This window comes from Gymnoscopelus braueri, assembly GCF_963280865.1.
Source record: "Gymnoscopelus braueri genome assembly, chromosome: 7".
Taxonomy (NCBI): domain Eukaryota; kingdom Metazoa; phylum Chordata; class Actinopteri; order Myctophiformes; family Myctophidae; genus Gymnoscopelus; species Gymnoscopelus braueri.
The window spans coordinates 25,880,820-25,894,914 of record NC_137608.1 but is presented as its reverse complement, the minus strand read 5'-3'; the positions used below and the strand labels follow the sequence as shown (position 1 = coordinate 25,894,914).

Sequence of the window (14,095 nt, the reverse complement as noted above, 5' to 3'; positions counted from 1 at the left end):
ATGAGCGCGCGTATACACACGCACGCACGCACCCACGCACACACACACACACACACACACTTAGCCACAACAAAGGTAAGAAGGGGCGCTTCTCGGAACACATATCTCCGTCAAGCCGGGTGGCCTACCCAGGGTTGTGTAAAAAATCATGTGTTGCAGCCATCAAGACCTAAGGAAGCCGTAGCTATCTATTCTATAGCGATGTTTCTGCAGCAAACAGTGACATTTGCTGCATTAGTGGCACCCAGTATGGACACTTTCTATAAAGCCTATGTCTATAATGCATTATAAACATACAGATAATGCATTATAATCTGGTTTTAGCACTGCATAATTATAGTTATAAGCACTCACAAATCCTTATTATGTTTTATAACAATCACATTATAAAGCATTATTCTCTCTACTTTCACATTCAGCGTTCTCACTTCCAGGCTTTGTTCTGATTGGCAGGCCCACTTGCAGCTCCCAGTTTTGCTAAACAGCAACATAAATATGTGATGGAAGATGGAGGACAATTATCTTGTTCCTCAACTCATGTCCCTGCCTCCAGCTCCATTATGTTTGTGTGGAGCTAATCACCTGTGCCCGCACCACTAGATGCAAGTCAGCCCAATGCAGCTGCAACCCTGACCTGTGCACCACATCTTGTTGCAAGTGCTACTTGTATGAATAACTAACCTGTGGAAAGGTTTGTGTTTTCAAGCTGTTTGAAATAGCTTTTTTGCTGTGTATTGAAGACAGTCTGTACACATATCCCTTTCAGGGGTTTCTAATTAATTGCCGTAAGAACCTGCGAATACAGTTTTGATTTTAAATTATATAGAAGAATAACAGATAAGAATGTGTAAATCTCTGCTTTAGAGGGAGAGGTCACAGGGGGTACTACTCGGTTTACTATTAGTGGCAAACACTGCACTCTGGATCTCGGATACAGATATAAATTGGATTAAATTAGAAGCTAACTATTGTCTTCTTCATCCTTAAAAGCCCTGGTGTGTAGCAGCCATCCATTTAAACCCACTCAAGCCATTACAAACTGCACTCCTCTAACCACTTAGTTACAATTAAAGTTTCTTAACAAATAACACAACAGTGTGTCTGGACTTCTCTGCCTCTAGCTACACATATTTGTAGAGTAATAACCAATTCCTTCAACCAGCAAAAATGTGTTTGAGATTTGCTACCCGGTGTACACAGTACACACGGTTTGTTTTGCTTTGCTAACGTTGCACAATTACGCTCCACGTTCAACCTTCAGCACTCTACTCTGTTCAGCATTTCCAAATTCTGTGCTTGCACTTTGCTAAACGCAACACCTTAGCATTATCGTAAGCTCCGCAGGCTTCGGGCATTGCTTTGGCGATCAGTTACTCACTTGTCAAAAGGCCATACTTCTTTATAATATTTTACCAGCAGTGACTCCTCCTGCTCTGCATAAGATCACGACAGGTTGGGAAACTGAAATGGGCATTACTCTGTCTGATAAATGGTGGGAAGATTCATTAAATGCAATAAGCTCATCCTCATCTTGTGTGAGATGAGGATGTGAGAAGTAACTGTTTTGTTTCACTATTTATTTCAGTTGCTTATTTCTTGGCTTTGTATGAGCAGGGAGGGGAATGTTGGGATGCTAAGGAGAGACAACCTTATTCCGTTCAAAGTACTTCATAGGATCCATTTTAGTAAAGTTATCTTTTCTTTTTTTTTATCAAACCTCTCTGACACCTGTGATAGATGCTCTCAGGCTTCAGGAGACTTGACTGATGTTTTGGTCATGCCCAAGATTGGCAGAATACTGGAGATCTTTTTTTATGTCCGAGATATTAGAACTCACTGTGGCTCCATCACCACAGATTGCTATTTTTGGTGTTCCAGAAGATGGAGTTAGAATGAATACTAAAGAAATAAATGTAGTCACTTTAATTGCCCACTGTCAAATTCTCCTCCATGCATATAGTTGTGGTAGATTAGGTTCAACTAAGTAAACTTACACCAGTTGATCTAAGGTCTGCTACAACAGTGGGTGCGTTCGGAAATTGCGCACCGGAGCGCACTCGCCTAATAGTTTGTATTGGCCAGTGTGCTCAGTGCTGTATTTCCGAACGCACCCAGTGTTTTTTTTTCAAAAGTTATACTCTTTTTATTTCAGTAAATGTTTTCCCATTTTAGGGTTTGGGTTCAGCATATGTGTAATAAAGGGTTAAAAATGAACTCCATGGGACATTATTTCAGACTGTTACCTGACAAAATCTTAAAATACACACTTCAAGAATTAAGAAAAACCAGGTGGCGGGAAAAAACCCACCACATGCGCGTGGACCCCACTTTCCATATACTGTAGACTAAATTGTGTTCGCATAGACGCCCGACAAAGCCGGCTGCACCACGGTGGATTCAGGGACTTTACCACGCTACGCCACCCAAGCAGCAGCATTGTCGACCTTTAAAAGCAGACTAAAACGTATCTACGTATTTTCACAAGCTTTTAGCTAGGTTTGAAGTGCGCCGTTATCTTATTTCTTTTTATTGCACTTTATTGAAATACATTCTTATGTTTTAATCATATGTAATTATGTGTATTTTTGTGTCATCAGAGGGTGAGCAAGCTAACAGTATTTGTACGTGTGTGTGTGTGTGTGTGTGTGTGTGTGTGTGTGTGTGTGTGTGTGTGTGTGTGTGTGTGTGTGTGTGTGTGTGTGTGTGTGTGTGTGTGTGTGTGTGTGTGTGTGTGTGTGTGTGTGTGTGTGTGTGTGTGTGTGTGTGTGTGTGTGTTGTGTATTTGTATTGTATGTAATGTTTTATTTATGTGTATAGGACCCCTCTAAAATGAGATGCTGCATCTCAAGGGGCTATCCTCTCAATACATTCCCCACACAGAGCCCTCAGAAGCTGCTGGTCAAAGTGAGTACATACTGTACTTATACACAAAAAAAAACATCTATATCGCTTTAAAGGAGATATTGGAGATATTGAAGAAGGTGAAGAAAGCTGGCTCAGTACTGGTTGAGGGGCCGGACTCACTGGAGACTGTTGTGGGAGATGCACACGGAACAAAATGCAGGTCATGGACAATGTCAGTCATCCTCTCCACAACATCTTGGCAGGCCAGAAAAGCAGCAGCAAATATCTGTTAATTTATTTACTCTGCAAGAATGCACGGTTTAAGAAAACTTTTGTCCCAACAGCAATCAGGCTCTTTAACACCATGACCAGCCGCTAGGCTCATGAACTGGACTACTAGTTTTAGTTAGTTTTACAGATTGGTCTACAGGTATGATTATTCCCAGTGACACCTTTTTAATGTTTTCTTGTGCTTTTTATGTTTCATAGTATTTTATATTATGTTCGCTTTTAGTTATTTTAACCATGCAATAGAATTAGCATTGTTATTGTCCCCTTTTGTGCTGTGTTTTTTTGACTAACCTTATGCCTGTATGAGCTATGGCATACCTGAATTTCCCTCTGGGATTAATCTAGTATCTGTCTGTCTGTCAGAGACTGAAAGAAGTGTTTAAACAGACCCTGCCATAGGCTGACACTCTAGTATGGCCTTTGTGTTTTTGACATTACTGTCTCATCACTGTCCCCACTACTACTCTAACTATCCATTTAGCAAAGCAATGCAATGCAAGGCAAATTATACCTGCAGGTTGATTGCAATCTTCACTACAAAATCACACAGTGTACAAATGGAACCAATTGGACAATTTACGGGTCCTTCCAATCTTGCCTCTCCAAAATGAATAATCAGTATAGAGGGCAAAGCCGATCTCTTGCTCCATCAGCAGCACTGGATGTGCAATGAATGAGAGATGAGTCACAAGTCACATATTATGCCTACATTTAAGCCTGATTTGTAATTTGTCGTAGGACGGTGTCGTGCGGCGTCGTGCGGCAAACTTCATACAACGTGTTAGGTATAATGGTCCGTCGCACGGTGGTATCGCATGCTGATATACGAGCTCACAGCTTGTAGATTTTCTGCATGCGACACCATCCTATAACGAAGAATAAATCATCAGGCTTTCAGACGAGTCACAAACAAGTCACACATTAGCCTCCACTCCAGTCCTGGAGGAGAGGGCCCATCTCCACTAAACAGATGTGAAGTGACAGCACTGCCAGGTAATTATCATAGACGGAGCTGCCTGAGACACGTCCCATTGATTGTGGTCTGAAGAAAGGAGGAAGAGTGTGTGATTGGCCAGAGCACTGGCCCATGTCACACAAACAAGAAGATAAGACAGACATGCACGTCCCAAACCCGAAACTGGGCAGGTGCTGAGCGACAATAAGTGCAGGAAAAATGGAAAGATTATTATTGAAATAATTATGAAACGCTCGCTCACTGCAGGGTTCCAAAAAGAAAAAATCGGTGACATATCGAGCTACGCACTCTTCATCAGACTGAAGTGAACACAGAGAGACACCCATCTTAACACAATCAACAAGATCACATAGAACACAAACAACCTCTCACATACTGCACACAAGAACGTACCCAAAACCAGAGTACATACATATACAGAATGCACAGACACAAAGCACACATTCACACACATGCGCATGCATGCACACACGCACACACACACGCAAACCCCTACTTGATTATAATAAAATCAAGTAGATTTAAGGTCTGGTCTGACCTAACCCATCTGCATTTGGTCTGACTAGGTTACCATGGTGTATAATAATCTGTTAATAAGTATAGGCGTAACTATAGTGTACAATCTATCACCAGTAATATGAACATACAGCTATCATCCATGAATTGAGTCCATTAACAGTGGGTATAATAAGCAAATGTACAATCTCTCAACAATGAAAAAAATTACAGCAAAATCAGGCATCTGTTATGGTACGTCAGTGTACATCCCATGTGGAAAATTTGCCAGAATCAAACATGAATCCAAGAACAGAACAGATTGTGTTACTCAGTGACTTGGGATTTTGTCGCCCAGTGGCATTTTTAATTAACTATAACAACAAAGAAACTTTCTCGCAAGGGGTAGTGGTAAACTTTTTCACTGCTGCATATGCGTCCATCAAGAGATTACCTGCACACAATGCTCTCATTACTGCCTCTACAGGATGTTTGCAGAAATGCACCATGAGATCAAAGAAATCAGCAAGAAATAGAGCTCAGAAGCAAAGAAGACATGGACAGGCAGAGAGAGAATGTGTCTGTCTGTCTGTCTGTCTGTCTGTCTGTCTGTCTGTGTCGTGTGTACGTGTGCATAATAAAAAGAGCAAGCGAGAGAGGGTGGTGGATAAATAACATTTCACTGTTCATCTCAGTCAGGTGTTGACTTTTTTTTATTTACTGATTTTAAACCCTGCACTAAGCGGAAACTATACATTGTGTTTGATATGCAAATCCTAGTTTAATCCACAAGTTAGTGACTGATCAGGGTTTCCAAGGCATATTCAAATCCATGTAAACACTGTGATCTCCAATGAGGACAATCATTGTTAGACATCACTGTCATGGCCATCAGCTCTTTCTATGGACGACACCTTATCAGACGTAGAGATGCTGCTACTGTAACAACACTTTGACAGGCGCACACGCACGCACACACACACACACACACACACACACACACACACACACACACACACACACACACACACACACACACACACACACACACACACACACACACACACACACACACACGCGCACACACACACACACACACACACACACACACACACACACACACACACACTAGCTGTGGAGCAAACATATAGATTGAATACACAATATAAAGTTCCATTATGGTGTTGTGATAGTCTGTCACCCACGACCATTTCAGACAGAGCAGCATCCAGTGACAACCTCCTTGTGTGGTCTAGTTTGGCTTTCAACGCATGCCAATCAAAGAATGCGGGCTGACTCATACAGTACATGCACACATCTTGTCTTACACAATTTTTAAAATACGGGTTCCTGCATTGTTTGTATGTGTGTGTGTGTGTGTGTGTGTGTGTGTGTGTGTGTGTGTGTGTGTGTGTGTGTGTGTGTGTGTGTGTGTGTGTGTGTGTGTGTGTGTGTTCATGTGTCGAGATGAGACCTACAGTCAGGCAGTGGGTGGTTGATTTGGCAAGTCACTCACTCGGAGACATCATTAATTGAGTCAGAGGAGATTAAAACCTGGTTTATACTTGTTGTATGACGGTGTGTCACGCACAAAAAAATGCTAATTGGCTATTTTCGGTGCACGACACTGTCGTACAAAGGAGCATCGATTGGGTACAAGCCCACTGAGCTCTGGCAAAGAGATGCAGAGACAAAAAGGTATACCTTTTCTCTGGCTGTCTGAGTTTATTCTACTTTGTCAGTCAGTGACTTTAAGTCCTCATCGCAATGCAGTCTGTATGGCATCGCCAAGTGTCTTGTGCTTGGTAGGCCTACATGCTACAGAATAACACATGCCGTTTAGCCAGATTATTTTACAAAAATAAATATCTAAAATGATTTTGTTAACGGTACATAATACGTACCGTTCACAGTAAGCTCAGACAGACTAGATATTATATTATTAATAGTTAATGGTTTTCAGCGTATGACACTGTTGTACAATGGAGCATAAATTGGGCAGAAGCCCATGCGCCAAAAGACAAAAAAGATGATGTTATTTCTCTGGCTGTCCCTTTGATACATCCTCTGTTGGCTTTTTCAATTAACTTCCTGCCATCTTTATGAGAGTGATGAGAGTTTAACCAGTGTGATTACATTAGTTGAGGGGGCAAAAGTAGCTCATCTCCCTCACCCAGCAGTAGAAGGTCATGTGTAAAGCCGTATTTATCCTTAGTTGAGTGGCAGTGTTACGCACTGAAAATAGCAGATCTACGAGCTCACAATGCATCACAGTATATCAAGCCCTTGAAATGCTGAAGACCTCAAACGCTGCATGTAATGACTTCTGATGATGATCCCACTAACGCTTTATTAAACAATCCCTCAAAAGCATCTCAGCCTTTTATTGTAGCCGTTCGTCTGGCATTTTTGGCAGGCTGAATCCAAATCCAAATGGATTCTTTGCTGATGTTTTGAAGAAGTCTGATAGTGTAGTTCAGTGTTCAGTGTTTCCGGGGCCCCTGGGGCTACTCCATAAGGGTTGCTTGCTGAAAAGAAAAGATTTTCAAGCTAAGCTTGTTAGCTTGAAAATCAGTTATTGTCAGCAAGTGCCATCGAAGATTTTTCCTTCTCAGGAAGATCCTTCACTTGTCTAAAGATGGCAGTGCAAATAATGAAGAGTTATTGATTCTCTAACTGTAGCCTGCTGAATGGGATTGTTTCTTGTAGGGATAAATAACTAGACAAAGTAAATCCACATTAAGGTGGCCCCCCATTCACAATATCCAGCAGTAGCGGGGCAGGCACAGGGTTTGCCAATAACTGATTGAAACACAGAATTGGCTCCTCCAAGTGGAGATTTGTCACATTTTGTCCTAGGTCTGTTTGCCTAATCAGAACTAAGACAAAATCAATAAGTCCTGAAAAATACGATTAGCCTCACTATTGGGCCTCCTAAATCCATCATAAATTTGTTACAAATCAAAATGAAAAATACAAATTATGTTCTAAAGAGCCGTAGGCAGTACTGAACTACAAGCAGTTTCCATTTTAGCTTGTTTATCATCCACAAATGATAACACAGAGTAAAAACACACTGAAACACACATCCATCTGTCATTCCCCTAGTTTACTATTTTCTCAATTGTGCATCTGATGGTGATCATCTTCCTTTATGATTAAAGTCCTCTCTGATCCTCACATGAATCCTAGCATCCCAATTCTAGGGTGAACATTAGACAAAAACAGAAGATCTACAAGCTCACGACGTTGTGAGCTCGTAGATGGGCTTGCTATTTTCTTGCAATTTGGTGTAGAGGGAAAATAGGAGGGGGCCAATTGTAGACCCCCGGAGTCAATTAAGTATATAGGGTGTAAGTGGTAAGGAGTCATGTCCCAAAGCTAAGTAGCCTACAGTACGTGGTAGTTTCAGGGTGCGTTCGGATATATAGCACTGAGCGCACTGGCCAATACAAACTAATACGTGAGTGCGTTCCCGGTGCGCATATCCGAACACACCCTCTATGTTCATGCAGCGGGTGTGCACCCGCTTCACATCATATTTCTGGGGTGCGTTCGGAAATGCAAACCGGGAGCGCACTCGCCTAATAGTTTGTATTGACCAGTGCGCTCAGTGCTATATTTCCGAACGCATGGTTTGGATAGAATGATGCCCTTACCCTGCCCTTCCATTGTACTGTACTGTGCCAGTAGGCCAACGTTTTCATTTAAAGGACCACAATGGACAGAAGCTCTCAATTTCTTTTATCCTTTTTGACAAATACATACAAATATATCTCTGCTGTCGGGCAGAAACCAGCACACCATGTCCAAAATATTAACTTTTCAGGAAATGAAAAAAAAACAACAACACAATACTGCCTCATCAAAGTTGGTACAGTATGGTGACTTTGCACTTTGTCAGATACTTGAAAGTGTCTTTATATTATCATCACTTACACCAAATTCAGCTCAAGTGGAGTTAGGAGGGTTTTGACCGACAATTTAGAGGATCCAATGGAGTTAGGAGGTTTAGTCAGAAGCCCTTTTTAATACTTTTCATTGGTTCAATATTCGTAAAACCCACACGCAAAGGGTGTTCAATAGCACTGATAACAAAAAATAAAAAAGTTGAGAAATGGAGATAGCTGTTTCTGCCCAACAGCGACGATATGTTTATTATGCATTTTTGCGAGGACAGGCGTAGTGCAGACCAGCTGGTGAGAAGTCGCAGCTGCAAATAACAAGGACCAAAACTGATGACAGATAATAAATATAGGGAACAGGAACAGGTGACTTGTGCGTTCTATGCCGTATTTATTTTTGCTTTGTCCTAATGTGTTGTAATGTTGTAACTACAGTAATGAAAGGGTGTATATCTCAAATCTTCAAATGAAGATGACCTTTTCCAGACAATATGGTCCAATGTGGAGCACATCTATGGTAGAGCTTGCCTGAGTTTGGCCGAGCATGTCCTGTCCTTCACGTCAGAGACACATCCCTTTGTCCATACATCATATAAATCAATGTGTCACCCAGTATAATGGAATCACACGCTCACACTTTGGCACAAAGGCTCACATGCACAGGATATGCACACAGGCAGGCAGGCAGGCGCACACACACACACACACACACACACACACACACACACACACACACACACACACACACACACACACACACACACACACACACACACACACACACACACACACACACACACACACACACACACACACACACACAGACAGACATTGAAAAATGATAGATGTGGGCTTCTTGTTAGTGTGTAGGATCCCTATAAGGAACTGTTCCATTTGCCAGGCCTTATTCTAAGCTCATACAAACATATATGTTGAATGAATGAATGAATGAATTTATTTCGGTCATTAAGCCATGTACAGAGTTTGTCATTTAACATTTCCAAGGAAGAAAATAAATAATAAAATTCATGGACCGAAAAGGTGTAGGCTGAAGCCGTAGCTTATAGTGCCTACCCTTATGATATTATAAAACAAACAATAACCAAACATCAATCAATACTCAAAACAAAACAAAACAAAGACAAAGACAACATTTAAATGTTCACCTATATTGCAAAGTACCTGTAAACAGAAGCACCCTTTCACTCTGAATGAACAAATTGGAAGTGACTGTCTGTCACAAAGCCACATCTCGCAAAGCAGCTCAATTCCCTCTTCATTCTCATAGCGTTTTGTTGACAATGATGAACCCTTTGTACAAAACAATTTCACAGCAAGCAGAGTGGCGCTAAAAATATAATGACATAAATTACTTGAAATGAAAATCAGCTCATACCTCGAGCGTCTTGTGTAATTCTCATTATGTCTGGATGATCCATGTCATATATTCTGTGGTGGGAGCAACACTTTGGTGTTCAGCTGTCTATTCACTGATGGAGTGATCTGATGTCAGTACAAACAAAGTCATTTTTTATATTTCATTTGAACTATTGCTTGCTTATGTTACTGTAGCTTTACATTGTTCCCATAATTTGCTGAAAATAGATTAGAAGATTAAAATAAATATCAACCCACCTATATAGCTAAAGACTGACTAAACAGGTCGTTCAGACTGATAGACAGAGATTGACATCCAGTAAAGATTTCCCTTCTTGCAGTTGTAAATCACTCTGAATAAACATGTATAATTACAATTAGACTAACCCTCATTAAGCTGTGGAGGCATTGAATCAATATTATGTACAGTAATTTAGCTTATAGTGATTTACTATGCACTACTGTCACATCATGTCACATCATGATCATACTACTGTACTCATTTACAAGAACATACCATATTACTAAAGATATTACTGTATATCAAGGTCTGCAAAGAATAATATTCTGTGGGTTTCCTGTTTTTTTAAACAGTAGTCAGATGAAATCACAATCAAATGCAATGTAGTCTATTAGTGTGCTGTACTACCCAGGATGAACAGCAGATGTCCCCACAGACCTACAGCTGCTGCTATTCACAACATGGTTATATGCCACACAACTGCATGTATGGCAATGGTCTGAAATCATACCAAGAATGGTACTGTATTGAGTGACAGACAGTATTCAAAAATACAATAGTTGAGTGGTTTGTGAAGTCACTATGCGTCAGCGTTTCTTATGCATTCGTTGGGTTACATATATCGTTGTGTGGCATTCTCCCTTTCTTTTGCCATCACTCCCTTGCGCACACACACATCACTTCCCCCAGCTTCCTCATTGGGCCCCCCACCGCACCCTACCACACACACACACACACACACACACACACACACACACACACACACACAAATAACATCATTGACCCAAGGCGGTAGTGAGGCCTGCAGAGCTCGGATGATTCATTCCATATCTAAACAAACAGGCGGAAAGCAGCGGGCATGCAGCACCGAGCTGCATCTAAGCCTGCATCTCTCCCATCAAACGTGATTGAATCTGGCCTCTAATGACCGATTGAGCACATCATTGCTACATAATGTCAGGGTTCATGAACCGCATCTCTACTGTTATTTCTCCTTTAATAATCCAGCTAGTTAGAGCATGTCAGGCAGCGTAATTATGGCTGAGCGTATGGCCAGTCCTCTTGCATAGACGATACTGTAATTTGGGATAATTCAGTAAGCAAGAAGAAAGATGCTTTTAAGTCGGGAACTGTCATTATGCGTTCCTCTATTGTGACTATGTGAAGCGGATAACTTGTTTGTATACCACGGACTGTAGGCTTACATTTAACAAAGCAGAAAAGCCGTTTATATAGTTCATGGCCGGACAGTCATGATATTATCATACAGTATAGAATCACGGTAAGTAACTAAAGCTTAGCAATCCTGTTGTTCATCATCCATTATTCCCGCAGTCCTTCTCCAGAGGCACATAGCAGAGACGTATCACACATTATCTCCTAACACAGTGGTTCTCAAACATTTTCATGTCAAGGACCCCGAGACTGATAGGCCACATACCCCCATTTGAAAATATATTTTGCCAGTGACGCCATGAAGAGATTTTTTTCCTTTCTTGTTAGATTCGAATTAGTGACTAAACTGTACTGTATGGACAGTGGAGACAGTGAAACCTATGATCTGAATAGTTATTCTTACACATTCTCTCATCTAGCCAGTGAAATAATCCACTTTGAGAACCAAACACATTATTGTAGATATTTCCACACCATTCCCAGCAGAGATGTTTTTTTTTGTAGAGCTGGCAGTAGCAGTGGTTCTGTCCTCTGTCTTAAATGCCATTACTTTAGTTTCCTTGGCAGTGAGCTTGAGGCCGATCTTTCTGCAGTTCCCTTCCTTTCTCTGCTGTGTCCGAGACTAGGGCAATGTCAACTGCATCGTCGAGGTTGGTGATCGTGATGGGATGTACTCGCTGAGTCTTCCTCGGGACCAGCGTGAAACCCAGTGTCTCCTCCCTGCCACTGATTGCATTGTAAGTCTCAAGGCATGTTCCATCACTACAATAAACAGGAGGGGAGCCAGGGTATCACCTTTTAGAACTCTTGCGAGTATCTCAAGCTGTTTAGGATCACCATCGTGGGTCAGAGCCTTGGCTCGAGTCATCTGCACCATCTTCTCAGGAAAAACAAAATACTGTAGAATGTTCATGAGTTTCCCCGGTGTATGGTATCAAAAGCTTTTGGAAGTCAATAAAGGTGATGCACCGCTGACAGGTTGGCGTGCTGTGTGCTGTGAGGTATACTTAGGGCGAAAAGAGATGTCATTGATAAGTTGGAGGCTCATCCTACGTCTCTTCAATCAACCACACGTCTCTTCAACCTCACTGATCTTTCAGGCTCCTTTGTTCCAATGTTATGTGCACTTGGTACAGCTCCTCTTTCTTCCACTTAAACAGTAGGCCCTCTCCTCCCCTTAGACCCTCTGCCTTTTCGATCAGTGACAAAGTCCCTGTATGCTGCTCTCATTTCCTCCCGGGGCTCCAATGACTATAGGGTCTAGGCCTTAACCTTTGACTGTGCCACCTGAACTGTTAACAATCTTGTTAATGAAGTATTCATTCAATATAGGCACATCTCCTTCCACCTTACTTTGTGGTCTGAGCATGTTAAGATAATAGTCAATCTGATGTTGTTTTCTTCTTTTGGAACATTGTGTTGGTGGCCGGCCAGCAGTTGGTAGTGTAGCAGGGTTTTTCAAAGAGTTGGTCGAGTTGTGCCACAAACTACTGTTTACTGTTAAATTACTCTTTATTGCCACTATGTGAAAACAAAGCATGGTGAATATTGGGCAAGTTGTCCTGAAACCTATGGTTCATAGCAATGACAGCACAAATAGATGCTTTCTATTGTCTTTTTTATCAGAGGTCCATAATTCTGTGAATGTTCACGTTTTTGACATAAGCAGCACAAACAACAATCAACAGCGGAGAGGGTGATTGGTCCTTTCTCATGCCTTAACGTTATGTATGTATTGATGAAGAAGTCTTAACTGGCCTCAGGTCCCCTGAGCAAAGCCAGACAGAGGAAGGCAAGTGTCCTTAACCCTCGTAGGGTCCTCGGGTCCTTTTAACCCGGTTTAACATTTTCAACATGAATTAAAAGTATGTAAAAAAAAATTGTTCTCTATGAAACTTCTTCTATTTGCCTTATTTACTGTACTAAACATGTGATATGAAAATGAACATTTTCATTTTCATGAAAATGAAAGTTTTCACCCAGGGCCTTCGGGTCAAAGTGACCCGAAGGCCCTGGGTGTGACTAAAACACGAAGACCCTACGAGGGGAAAATAAAAATGTAGGCTCCCCCCCACCATCTTAACCACTTAAACATTCTATACTTACTTGGGATGCTAAGGTTCAAGTGGTTAAGCAAGACAGGGTTGATTTCTGTGGTGTGATGTTGAACATAATGGATTTAAAGGAAATTGCTCCACCATAGTGAAGTCTCAAATGTTGACATCTTCGTTATGCCAGAGAAGGAAATACATTTGGATGAGGAAAACTAAAAAAAACTCGCCCGGTCCATTGCCAGCCACTGCTTATCAGCACTGAGGCTGTGTGCTTGGTGTTAGTGCACTCAAGAGCGTAATATTTCTTCTGTTCAAAACAATGATGTCCAATAACGACTAACAAAGGCACCGTCTTCTTGATTATTTAAACCTAGTATACACAAAATCCAGATATGGACAAACCGATCTCCATAGAGCACCGAAGTCCCGGCGGCTTGACTCATATGGATATGAAGCATCAACTGACGGTGAGAAATCGCTAATATTACCGCCGCCGAATTAGTTACATTTTCACCAGAAACACTGTATCAAATATGAGTGACTGACTATCGTAAAAGATACAGAGCCGCCTCCCCAACAATATCGCTGGGACAGTTTGTTTATTTTTGGACCACAATGCTTATATGAGACGATTTTAAGATGACCCAAAGCTATTCTCCATAGAGAAATTACTTCCGTGAACCAGGGGATGAACGAGTGACGTCAGGACTTCAGTACTATGCCGACAGTATGCCCA

At 41.5% G+C, this 14,095-nt stretch overlaps 1 protein-coding gene across 1 annotated transcript in view; it reads right to left on the bottom strand.

Annotated features, from left to right (window-relative positions):
* Positions 1-14,095, bottom strand: part of pde4d (phosphodiesterase 4D, cAMP-specific) — a gene marked incomplete at its 5' end in the record, with an annotated part of 272,984 nt that overhangs the window by 250,151 nt on the left and 8,738 nt on the right. The window lies entirely within an intron of this gene.